Source organism: Castor canadensis, chromosome 10, assembly GCF_047511655.1.
Source record: "Castor canadensis chromosome 10, mCasCan1.hap1v2, whole genome shotgun sequence".
In the NCBI taxonomy this organism is placed as follows: domain Eukaryota; kingdom Metazoa; phylum Chordata; class Mammalia; order Rodentia; family Castoridae; genus Castor; species Castor canadensis.
The window spans coordinates 116,232,703-116,246,510 of NC_133395.1; positions in this window are offsets into that span (position 1 = coordinate 116,232,703).

Below are 13,808 nucleotides of genomic sequence, written 5' to 3' on the forward strand. Positions count from 1 at the left end.
CTGTACAAAGGGGTCTCACTGTGATGTTTCCATACATGTATACAATGTACTTTGTTCAAATTCACCCCTCTATTATACTCTTAATCCTCAATGTGCTCCCCCTTTTAATTTTTTAATTTTATTTTTTTGATGGTACTGGGGTTTAAACTCAGAGCTTTGTGCTTGCAAAGCAGGCACTCTAACACTTGAGCCACACCTCCAGTTCTTTTTTTTTTTTTTTTCAGTTTTGAGGAAATCAGGTTTCAGAAACTATGTGCCCAGCTGGCCTCAAATCACAATCCTCCCAATCTGAGCCTCCCAATTAGCTAGGATTACAGGTGCGAGCCACCACAGACTGGAGCTCCCCTCACCTTTTTAAATTGTATTTAATGGTGCTTACTAGTCTCTCTTCATATATGGAGATACAGACGTATGTGATTTAAGATCATCCCCAGCATAAGAAGTTAGAAAAGACCCCATTTCAACCAGTAAGTTGGGTATGGTGGTAGGTTACTATAATTTAAGCTATGCAGTAGATCATAGTCCAACTCTGGCACTGAGCAAAAACATCAGACCCTATCCAAAAAATAACTAAAAGCAAAAAAGGGCTGGATGTGTGACTGATGTAGTAGAGCAACTGCCTACCAGGTGTGAAGTCATGTCTCAAAAACAAAAGGCGGGGAGAGATGGAAGGGAGGGAGGAAGAAGGAAGGGTGGGAGGGAGGGAGAGAGGGAGGGAGGAAGGAAGGAAGAAAGGAAGAGAGGAAGGGAGGAAGGGAGAAAGGAAGGTTGGTTTTAAAAAAAAAAATAAAGAAAAAGATAAACACAGGCCAGAAGTGGTGGATCAAGCTGTGGTCCTAGCTAGAGGATTGTAGTGTAAGGCCAGCACTAGTAAGTGTGAGGCCCCAAATTCAAACTCCAGTACCACCAATAAAAGGAGAAAAAAGTAATGAATTTTTGGTGAAATCTTTATTATCTTATTACTCTGGCTAGGAATTCAGCAAAATTAGATGGGAGAGTATGAACGCCCTTCTCACTCCTGACTTTAGAGAAAATGGCTTCAGTTTTTCCCCAGTATGATGTAGCCTTTATAAGATATGCTCCTTCTATTTCTACTTTCTTTTTTGTCTATGTTCATAAGGAAAATGGTCTATAATTTTCTGTTTTTGTCGTGTCTTTGTGCAGTTTTGGTATCAGGGTAATACTGACTTCATATAATGAGCTTGGTAGCGTTCCTTCCCTTTCTATTTTGTGGAATAGTTTGAAGAGCATTCTGATAGATCCTTTGCTCTGAAAGAAATCAACTATCTAAACATATTAATTTGTAGCGAAAATCCCCCCTAAAATCTCTAGTACTGAGCCTAAGGGTTAAAAACACTATCTGTGAGAACAGATACATTTATTTTGCAAAGCCTTGATTATTTAAAAAGCATATATGGATATGACATCAAAATTTGATTCTCTGGCCAGGTGTGGTGGTACACACCTATACTTCTAGTACTCTGGAGGCAGAGGCAGGAGAATCATGAATTTGAGGTCAGCCTGGGATACATAGCAAATTCTGTCTCAAAAAAATGAAAGTGATTTTCTTATACTAAAAGCTTCTTTATAATAGAAATGTTGAAGATGCTTAAAAAAGAAAAAAAACTCCTAAGATGAATTTAATATGCTTCAGTCAGGCATTATTCATTTCAAAATTTAAAATGGGGGCCAGACACTGTGGCTCAACTATAATCCTAGCTACTTGGAAAGTGGTGATCAAGAGGATGGGTGGTTTGAAGTCAGCCTGGTCAAAAACTATGCCATATCAACTAACGGCTGTGTGTGGAGGTGTGTGCCTGACATCTCAGTTACTTTGGGAAACGAATATAGGACTGTGGTCCAGTTTGGCTTAGGTATAATCCAAGACCCTATCTCAAAAACAACCAAAGCAAAAAGGGCTGGAGGAGTGACTCCACTGCTAGCACACCTGCCTGGCCAATGCAAGGCTCTGCGTTCAACCCAGAATACCATACAAAAAAGAAGAGTTTTTAAGCCAGGCACTGGTGGCTCATGCCTGTAATCCTAGCTACATAGGAGGCAGAGATCAGGAGGATTGCAGTTTGAAGCCAGCCTGGGCAAATAGTTTGAGAGACCCTTGAAAAATACATGACTAGCATGGTGGCACACGCTAGTCATCCCAGCATAAATAGGAGGATCATAGTCCAGGCCAGCATAAGTGTGACCCTGTCTCAAAAATAACCAATAAAAAATGGTTGGAGAGTGGCTCAAGTGGTAGAGTGTTTGCCCCTAGTAAGCACTGGGTCCTAGGTCCAAGTCCCAGTACTGCAAAAAGAAAAGAAAGAAAGAAGCAAATGGAAATTGCTGAGTTTTTAATATAAGCTCATCCTTTTTAAAAATTTTTTATATTTTTGCAACGCTTGGATCAAATAACAAGGCCTTTTGCAGGCTAGGTAAATGCTACACCCCAGTCCTAGTTTTGAATACATGAAGAAATAATCTGAAGTGACATCACCAAGTAGTATTCAAAACTTCTGAATGCTATATCATCCTACAGTATCATTTGATCTTAAGTAAAAAAGATAGAAGTGTAATAATGATCTGTCTGATTAGCTGCCAATGTATTAACCAGAGTGAAGGTAATCAAAAGAAACAAGTCTTTACACATGAATATTTGGAGATGATAGATAGGATAGATAAAAAACAAGAATAAATTCACCAGTCATAACTCTGATTGATGAAATTTAGCTTATTTCTTTTGTATTTTTGAGATCAGGGGCTCACTATGTAGCCTATGCTGGCCTTAAACTCAAGATCCTCCTGAGTGCTGGGATTATAGGTATGTGTCACCACCATGCATGGCTTAGTTCTATGGGCTTCATCAGTGCTGACACAAGAACCCACGACCTGACATGCTAGACAAGCATTTTATCACTGAACTATACCCCTCTTAGTTTGTGTTTCTTTTTTTCATGGTAGTACTGGGATTTGAACTCAGGGCTTAACACTTGCCAAGCAGGCACTGTACCAGTTGAGCCATGCCTCCAGTCTAGTTTATGTTTTTTAACATGAACTGAGAATAGATGAATAAAATTATTTCTATTAGCCTTTTTTTTTTTTTGAGGTATTGGTGAGCAAACCCAGGATCTCATGCATGCTAGACAAATACCCACTGAACTACATCCCTAACCCTTTATTGGCCTTTTCTTCTTTTGGTATCAGGTAAAGCATATTATTGTCTCAGTCTTCCAACTTCAAGTTTTAACTCCATACTTTATATAATTTATAGAGTTATAATGTAATCTCATAAAAACAGAGCTTCAAACATATCATTTCCTATGTATTATTTTCAGGTCTGTGGTTTAAAAATAAACTTTCCATGAAAAGTTTTGACACTTTCGGAACACCTCTTGAAAAAAGTGGGAAAGAGGGTCTGTATTTATTAATGTGCGTATATGGGGTCAGGCGGGAAAGATACGTTTTCACCATGGGTGTGGTTTTTCGGGGTTCTTGTTTGTCAGTAGTGTAGGTATGTTTTACTCTTTAAAAAAAACTAAAAGAAAGAAGTGTGACATTTTGCATGAGTTAAAACCAGGATTATAACTGTCATGAGATGGCACATTAGAGACCCCCAGCACTTGCCTGCATTTCCATGAATTTGAAATAAAGCATCAGGCTTACCATCCCACTTATAGCCAAGGCAAATGCTGCTTCCCGCACGGCCCCTCTGGTCATCCAACCCAAATCTTCTGGGTTATATTCACTATATTGTGTGGCCACTCCCCTGAATCTCATTCCAGACTTTAGTTTTTTCATGGCTTCCATGATTATGCTGTTTTCACATAAAATGTGTCTGACCTTTTCTGCATTGCTGTCATCTTTAGTGCCCTAAGCTTTCATGTCAGCACTGTCACTCCCACAGGCTGCACCTGTTTCTCCTTTTCCAAACCACTTTTTCCTTTGGGTGACATCTTCCAAACTTTAGCCATTTGAGTTTTGACAAAGGAGTCAAAAACATGCATTTGGAGAAAGACATTCTCTTCAACAACTGGTGCTGGGAAAACTGAATAACCACATGTAGAAGACTGAATTAGATCCCCAACTCCTCTCACCCCCATAACCTGATACAAAATCAATTTGAAATGGATTGAAGACCTTAATGTAATACCTGAAACTTTGAAACTATTACAAGAAAATACTTGAAGATATAAGCATAAGCAGCAACTTTCTGAATAGCACTGTAATAGCTCGGGAAATAAGAACAAGAATTGACAAACGGAACCACATTAAATTAAAAAGCTTCTGTACAGTAAAGGAAACAATGACCAGAGTGAAGAGACAACCTACTGAATAGGAGAAAAATCTTTGTCCTCTGACAAGGGATTGATATTCAGAATATATGAAGAGCTCAAATAATTAAACATCAAAAAGAACAAATAATCCAATCAACAAATGGGTAAATAAACTAAAGATAGTTCTCAAAAGTACAAATGGTCAATAAATACATAAAGAAATGTTCGACATCCTTAGCCATAGAGAAAATGCAAATCAAAATGACAGTGAGATTCCACCTCACCCCAGTCAGAATGGCTATCATCAAGACAAGAAATGCTGAAGGAGGTTGAGGGAGGGGGGAGGTGTTGGGGGAGGGGAGGTAGCCTTATACACTGTTAGTGAGAATATAAATTAGTCCTGCCACTATGGAAATCAGTATGAAGTTTCTTCATAAAACTAAATAAGCTACCATATGATCCATCTGTACCTACTCCTAGGTATATACTAGGAGTCAAAGGCAGCATAAATAGAGGTATTATGGCACTATTCACAATAGCCAAATTATAGACTCAGTCACCTTAGGTGCCCATCGATGAATTGATAAAGAAAATGTGGTGTATACACACACAATGGAGTATTACTCAGCTATAAGAAAAAATGAAATTATATGATTTGCAGAAAAACAAATGAAAGTGGAGATCATCAGGTTAAGCAAAATAAGCCAGACTCACAAATATTGCATGTTTTCTCTAATACAAGGAATCTAGATTTTTAAAAATTCATTTATTCACATGTGCATACATTGTTTGGGTCATTTTAGATTTTTTTTAAAGACATTAAATAGATGGAGGACTGAGGAAGAACAGTTGGAAGGGGGACAAATGAGGAGGATGAAGGGTGAATATGCATACATTGTATACATATATGAAAATGTCATAATGAAACCCATTGTTAGTATAATTAATACGTTAATAAAAAGACTGGTAAAGGATTAAACCAGAACAGCTTGGCTGAAGGAAAGTCATATTTTTTTCTTTTACTCAGGAGTCCTATTTTCTAATAGAGCTAGAAAAACTTAGGCTAACCTAAGATTGACTAAATTTTGCCAAGTTCTTCAAGTTCTGCTTGAAGAAAAATGCTGGGAATAAGAAAAACAAATGCCATTTCAAAATTAACAATTGCTAGTGTGGCTCTTATAAACTATAGTACTGAGACTTACCTGCTTCTTTCCTTGAGTTAGTTAAAATATTGCTCTTGACTACATGCATCATCCATTCTTCTTGTCAAAGCTTGGTGATGGGAGGGAATTTCACATGGCTGCAAAATTTAACCTTTTAGAATAAAGTTCAAAGACTTAGTTTCCTCATGGTATGAGGGCAAGGTATAGGTTATTAGATACTCAATAAACAAATATCCTACTTGTGACATAAGGGAAAGTGGATACAAATAATTTGTTGATTGTTTAATTTATTCTTTGAATTAAGATTTTTCTTCAGTTAATCACAGAACAATGATTACAATAGGATTCAACATAAAATCACTTGAAATACTTTCATTTGACTTTTAGAGCAGTTACACTTATTAGCTATTTCTTCTCAGTCTCCTGTCATTCATTCAACAAATATTTATTCTATACCAGAATCTTTTCTAAATATTTATTGGAGTATAAGTAGTAAATAGAACAGATAAAAAGTCTTTTTCCTCACAGAACTTACACATTTTGGTATTCATCTGTTCCTGATTTCTAAAGGTTGGAGCACCCAAGGTCTTGGTTACTTCTCTACCTTGATCTCTCCTTAGAAAACTTATCTAGCTTATAAAACAGGGTTCTCTGTACTAGGGTTCCTGCTCTGATCCTCCTTTGGGCATACACTTATGCACAAGGTAAGGTTTTCCTGAGACCCAGGGGACCTGCCCACAAACAGCCTAGGTATTCCTTCTCTAGATCCAACAATTAATCAAAGGACAATTGTTTTGGAGTGAAGTTTGTAAGTCTGAGTATACAAATGCATCTACACAAAGACTCTCGAGATAGAGAAGAAAAGCAAGGGTGGAAAGAAAAGGTGTGTAGCCAAGGATTAAGTTTCTTCGAGATGTATGCCATGGCTCAAAACTCTGGGGGCACCAACAATCCCAAATTTAAGCCTGGTCTTTTGGAAGGTATATTTCTTAAGGTAAGGGAATAGCACAAATTTATTTAATATCTTGATTTAAAATGGTAGGTAGGAGCTGGTGGAGTGGCTCAAGTGGTCGAGCCTGCCTAGCAAGTGACAGACAGGCCCTGGGTTGGATCACCAACGCTGAAAAACTAGAAGGCACTACCCAATGTGGACCACTCTTTCCTGCTTGTGCTCTCTCCTGCTCACTGTTGCACTCACACTGGACTTCTTTCTTGTCTACATGCCAAGATCATTCATCCTTCAAGGGCTTGAAAAGAAAGAGAAATAAAACATAAGGTGCCCACTTAAAAACTGAATTTCAGATAACTTCATTTTAGGTGTAATTGGGTCCCATTGGGTCCCATTGATCCTCCTTTGGTCATACACCCACTGGGTTAAATTGACAGGGAGCCCTGTATTTTTATAACTAAACCTGGCAACCCTAAAAAGAAAAGGTCTTCCTATCTCTTTACTAATTAAATATGAGCAGCTTTCTGCATTTTGTCAGTACTATTTGTTTCTGTTTGCTAGGCTGGCTGTGTGACTTTGAGCAAGTAAATTCATCTCTCTGGGCCTTCCATTTGGAAGTGATGGGTAAAAAGTCACTTACGGGAACTGGGAAGTTTAAATAAGACACTGCATGTAGCGTTTTTTGCATAGTCAGCACTGCTTAAATGCAAGTCACCCCATATCGTTCCTTTAGCTACCACCAAGGCTCAGCTCGGCACTGGCCCTCCTTGACCAGAACCCACCACACCTCAGAAAAGGGCAAGCATACAATAAAATCTAGTATGGTCAACCATGTTAGGAAAAACGCCACTCACAAAGAAAACTCACAAGAAAAGTCTCACCTCCAAGAGCAAGGTTTAATGGAGCTGTCTGGGGGAGGCTCCATTCCTCAAGAAGTGAAGCCTGAGGATGAAATGGCCACTGATTCAGAAAATGGTGAGATTATTGCTCTATCATTCCCCATTTTTCTTTAATAATGGTGAGGGTACGGGCTGAGGATCAGGAATCAAGGTGAAGCGTCAGCCTCTTAGCTACTTCCTGCTGGCAGGGGGCATTGATGTGGGGCAAGATCCTCAGACTCCTGTGGCCTTAGTGGAGCCCTGGTGGGGTCCCTCATAGCAGTCCTCTGGGCAGTTTTGGAGAGGTTGGTATCCCTGGAGGTACAACTGGTTAAACTCTTGATTAGCAATGGCAGACATGTGGTCCAAGAGAAACCTCTGTACTGTTTTTATGATACAAGGGAGGAAGCTTAAGAATAGGGGAGCAAGAAACATAGGCATTAGAATGGGCATTAGCCAGGAGAACCACTGTGAAATGTTGTTCCCTAGAGGATTCCAAGAGCCCTCCAACTCCCTTCTCCATTTTTCTAACTGTTCCTGGAGTTGTCTAATTTTATTTTTTACTACCCCTGACTGATTAACATAAAAGCAGCATTCTTACTGTAAAAACAGGCAGAGACCACCCTTCTTAGCAGTGAGCAGGTCAAGGCCTCATCTGTTTTGTAGTATGACCAAGGCTAAGGAGTCAAGTTGTTTCTGTAGGGTTAGAATAGACTCAGCCACTGTTTGAAGATCACTTACTAATTGATTAGAGAGTTTTGTGTAGTTGTGGATAGAGGTTCCTATTTCTGCAGCCCTTGTTCCCATGGCAGCCGTTATTCCCAGGGTAGCTAACAAGGGTAGCCTGAATTGCCCTTTTAGATTGAAGGCGTGCAGTGAGGGGGATGGGGAGGTCCTAATCTTCTGTAATAATATCCATGTCAGGAACCAAAAAATACCAGAGTGCAGATGCCCTTCCAGGCTTAGGGTAAGCAGGGGTATACACTCTGACTGCATAGAAAGAGAGTCCTGGGAATGGGGGGGCATCAGATATTGTTTCCAGTTTTGTTGGCATTCTTTGTGGCTTGACATTTTTCAACCACTAGGAAGCCCAACCTCAACTGTCCCCAAGGAACTCTTCAGGCAGAGGGGCTGGCTGGAAGAGGGGAACTGGCGAAAGAGTGGAGGTGGTGATCTTTTTGATCACCTTAAGGTAAGGGGGTGGGGTGGAAATATTTATGGGGCTAGCAATGACCTGAGAAGAGTCAGTCCACTGACACATCCAATGACCATGGGCTAGAGTAGGATTGGTGTGGTTGAGTAGTTGTTGAGTGGTATTTATGACCTGGAGGAGAAGGGTTTCAGAAAGGGACAGCTAGTGCAAAGGAATCTGGAGAGGCTTTCTGGTGGGAAAGTATAAGTCATTTCATCTTTGAGGTACCTGGATGTGGAGGACCTTCTGGAGGGCCTCATCCTGGACTCTGCCTCCATCAGATATGCCAAGCTGTGAGAGGTTAAGTCCAGCATACCTGTTGTCCCCTTCTTCCATGGCAGTGGTAGCCAGCATGGTTGCCTTTGCTGACACCCGTCCAATATTTTTGATTAAGATGTTGGCATAAAGTGGTGGTGCTGTAACATGCCTTCTGCATGATGGTATATGCTGCAAACAGCCAGCATGGGCGGGAGGGAGGTCCCAGCTTGCAAAGGTACAAGTCATAAGAAAGAAGAGAGAACAAGGAGTAAGGCGCACAGGGCAAGGTACCCAAAACAGCTGTGCAATGGGGCCATCTTCACTCAGGGAGAAGTTGCCGACAAGGCCTTAGCCTACACTGGGGGGGGGGGGGGGGGGCGTGTTCCTATGGATGTGTTTCCCTCTTTACGGATTTTGGGGAGGCAGGAAATTTTCACCTTTGTTGGACCTGTAAGAAGAGATTGGTAAGTCTTTGGTGGGACTGCCACTTTTAGGTTTTTGACATGTACCCAGGAGGGAAATCCTGCTAGCTTAACAGCCATTGGGGTGGTGAGGATGACCTTAAATGGGCCTCTCTACTTTTCCTGCAGATGGCCAGGTGTGGCTGCATTTTTTAGATAAACCAGATCTCCCACTTGGAGGGAGGGAGCTATTTCGGTGGTGTCAGAGGGCTGTGGCAATCGATCATGGACATGACACTAAAGGAGAGAGTGGAGATAAGTGAGGAGAGGATTGAGGATAGTGGGGGAAATGTTAGGGGGTTCCGGCTGAACCATGATAGGGAGGAACGGACAGCCATAGAGAAGCCCGAAGGGGCTGAGCATGAGTGGCCTTTTTGGAAGGGCCCAGAGCCAGAGGAGGGTTAGGGGTAGGAGCTTTGTCCAATCTAGGTGGAGCTCGAGGGAGTTTGGTGAGAGTACTTTTTAGTGTGCGATTGGCACGTTCAACTTTACCCGAAGACTGAGGGTGATAGGGAATGTGCAACCTCCAGTGAATATTTAAGGCTTGTGCCACTTTTGGGGAAGTTGAGGAAACAAACTCAGGCCCGTTGTCTAATTAGATGGAAGCCGGGAGACCAAAACACAGGATGATCTCGGCGACCAAGATCAATGTTACCGTGGAGGCTTTCTTGTTGGTTGTAGGGAAGGCTTCCACCCATCCTGAGAAGGTGTCTACCAATACCAGAAGGTATCTAACCCTTTTTACCAGGGGCATAGGTGTGAAGTCCACCTGCCAATCCATGGCGGGGATACCTCCTCTGGCCTGATGGGTAGGAAAGGGAGGGGGTCTAATATTGGAGTTGGGGCTTGTGTGTTAGCAAATTGAGCAGGATTGGGTAATTTAAGGTACTGTAGGTCTCCTGGGGATAAGGAAAGAGATTGTCAGAGAAAGGTGCAGACAGCACGTAGATTAGGATGGAAAAGTGTACGTAAGTAGGAAAGAAGAGCTTTCAGTTCAGAGGTGGGGAGGGAAAGTTTTGTAAGAAGGGAAGGGGAATCTGAGGTGAAGGGGTACATGGCCAGTTGAGGTGCAGGTTGGAGGGCTGCCCGCTTGGCCTCTGCATCAGCCAGGTTGTTTCCTCTGGTGATTATGGAAGAATCAGTTTGGTGGGCCTTGCAATGAGTAATGCCTACCCGAGAAGGGAGGCATGAAGCCTCTAGGACCTGGGCAATTAAGGTGGCATTGATAATGGGAGTTCCTCTTGTAGTTAGGAATCCCTGTTCTTTCCAAATCGCAGAATGGGACAATAAAGTGTGAAATGCATACTTAGAATCAGGGTAAATGTTGACAGTTTTGTCTTTTGCTAGGGTCAGAGCTCTGGCCAGGACAGTCAGTTCTGCCCTTTGGGAGGTGGTACCCAAAGGAGAGGACATACCTCAATGATGGCGGAATCAGACACGATAGCGTATCCAGCTCTTCACTGTCCCTCATGAAGGAAGGAGCTACCATCAATGAACCAAGTGTAGTCAGCCTGAGGAAGGGTGCCCTCCTGAATGTGGTCTGGGCAAGGGAGGAGTTCCTCAAGGGTCTCGGGGCAGGAGTGAGTGAGGGGTGTTGAAGAGAGAGGAAGAAGAGTGGCTGGGTTAAGTGGGGGACACGAGATGAAGGTCAAGGTGGGATCCTTGACCAAGGCCACCTGGAGGGATAGGACATGGGAGGGGGGCATAGAATAAAGTCCCTTATATGTGAGGAGTTCTAAGAGGCTATAAGGGGAGTAGACAGTAAGGGGGGACCCAAAGGTAAGCTTTTGGCTTTCCTGGATCAAGAGAGAGACCAGAGCCCTAAGGCATGGGGCTCATCCCCTGGTTGTGGGGTCTGTTTGGAGACGTATGCTACTGGAGCAAAGGAGGGCCCTATGTTGCATCCCAGAACTCCTAGAGCAAACCCCTACCTCTCAGAAACATAAAGAAAAAAGGGATGAGTGAGGTCCAGCAGGAGAAGTGCCGGGGCTTGTAACAGGGCTTGTAAGAGGGTTCTAAAATGATCTGACACAGGACGAGAGGGGTCCAGAGGCTCTTGGATGGGACCCCTGGATGCCTCATATAGAAGCTTAGCCATCAGACTGAAGTTGGGCATCCAAGCTCTGAGATAGCCAGCCAGGCCGAGAGAATTTAGGCCTTGGTGGTGGGGGCAGGGAGAGAGACTAACAGAGTCTTGAGATCTAGGGTGATAGTCTTGTGAGTAGGGGAGATAGATAGGGCCAGTAAGTCACCTGGGTGAGAGATAGTTGCACCTTGTTAGGGGACACACGGTATCCCTTTTTTCCCAGAAAGTTGAGCAGGAGGTCATCTACATACTGGAGGAGTTTACTCAGGGAGAGATGGAGAGTAAGGAGGTCCCTAGCCAGAGCTTGGCCAAAAAAATGGGAACTGTCTCAGAACCCCTGAGGCAAGACAGTCCAGGTCAATTGTTGGGAAGTATAAATTTCTGGGTCAGTCCAGGTGAAGGCAAAAAGGTTTTGGGACTGTGGGTGGACAGGGATAGTGAAGAAAGCATCTTTTAGGTCCAGGACTCTGAAATGGGTGGTGGTACTGTGGATGAGAGACACAAGAGTGTAGAGGCTGGGCACCACCGGGTATATAGGAGTCACTGCCACTTTGATTAAGCAGAGGTCTTACCAACCGGTAAGACACATTAGGCTTTTTAACAGGCAGAATAGGGGTATTATAGGGGGAGTAGGTTGGGTGAAGCAGGCCCTTAGTAAGAAGCTCTGAAATGATAGGCTTTAATCCTTATTAGTGGATTAGAGACATGTGATATTGAGGTTGGTTTGGGGAAGCGGTGGAATCCTGGAGAGTAATGACAATTGGCTCATGATGTGTGGCGATTGCGGGGTTCTGGAGGTCCCACACAACAGGATCCACCAGTGCAGTGGGTAAGGGCAAGGGGTCAGGAGGAGCTTGTGGAAGCAAGGCACCTCTGATGGTGAGGAGGGGCCGTGAGGATGGAGACAAGGGGTTGATGGGTCACGGTTTAAAAGAGAGTGAGTGTAAGGTGAGAGTGGCCTGGAATTTTGACAAAATGTCCCTCCCCAAGAATGGGGTGGGGCAATTAGGGAGGACTAGGAAGGAGTGAGTAAAAAGTTATGTCTTCCAGTATGCAGGTTAAAGGAAAAGTCATTAAGGGCTGGGTGGGAGTTCTCTCCACCCTGACTATGGAGGTTGAAGGAGGCTTAGTAGGTCCCCAAAACTCTGGCAAGGCAGAAAAAGTGGCACCGTTATCTATGAGGAAAGAGATAGCCTACCTTTCATGAGGGCCGTTACCCTGGACTTCCGTGGAGTTATGGTTGTTGGGCCTGGGAGTCCTGGGCTCCGTCAGTCATCAGCCACAGTCACCAGTAGTAAAAGATCAGTTAGGGAGGAGGAATGGTGGGCGGGGCTTAGACCCTCTGCCTTGAGGTGTGGAGGGGCAGTCCACTGCCCAATGGCCCTCCTGTTTGCATTTAGGGCATGGCCCCAACAGGTGGTATTGTTTAGGACATGCACTGGCCCAGTGTCCTTTAAGGCCACACCAAAAACATGGGTTGGGAGGTCTGGGTCTTCCCTGGCCTTGGGAGTTAGAGGTCCGGGGCCTTTGTCAAAGGGCTTGTGCCAACATCTGGAATTTAGCCTTATCTCTCCTTTCCTTATCAGCCCTTTTTTGTTCTTGGTAATTATAGACCTTGAAGGCCACATTTAAAATTTCAGTCTGTGGGGTCTGAAGGCCATTTTCCAGCCTTTTAAGTTTCTTTCTTATATCTGGGGCTGACTGGGAGATAAAATGGTTCATAAGAATGATTGTCCCATCCTGAGTTTCAGCATCAACTTTTGTATAACGTCGTGGCACCTCTGTGAGTTGGGACATAAAACTAGCCAGATTTTCCTCCTTTTCTTGATGAATTTCCCTGGGTTTATCAAAATTAACAACCTTCTGAGCAGCCTTTTTTAGTCCTGCCACTAAACAAGATAACAAGATGGTTATCTGATCCCTAAGCATTCTACCATTGGTCTGGTAATCCCAATTAGGCTCCTCAGTAGGGAGTGCTGTAGCCCCTACAGGATGGGCGGGGGGGGGGGAATGATGAACCTCATCTGCATGTGCCCTAGCCCCTTCCCAGACCCTTTGCCTCTCCTCCAGAAGGAGGGTGGAAGAAAGAATGAGGTATATGTCATGCCAAGTAAGGTGGTAGGATTGAGCCAAGTGTTAGAACTCTTTAACATAAGAATCTGGGTTGCTGGAGAGGCAGAGAGAGGGGCAGAAGGGCCGGGGAAGGGGTGGGAGCCAGTGGTTGAGCAGTGGAAGCCTGTGGGTGCTCATTAGCAGGGTTGAAAGAGTGGGAAGTTTCGGGTAGGAGGGGGTTCGAGAGAGGATCTGGCTGGGGGGGGGAAGGGAGGAGAGAGAGAGTGCAAGCGCTTGCGGGGGCAAGCAGAGACCTAGCGCTAGGATTTCGAGGAAATGAGATCAGGGCTGGCACAAAGAACTCACCAAGGAAGGACAAGGCAGAGGAAATTCCCCCATGAGCCACAAGGGCGCTTCTTGGGCTCTTTTCCGGCACCCCAAAAGAGTAGCTCAAAACCAGGGAGGGGTAGGGGTTTAGGCAGAAGAGAGAATCAGTTG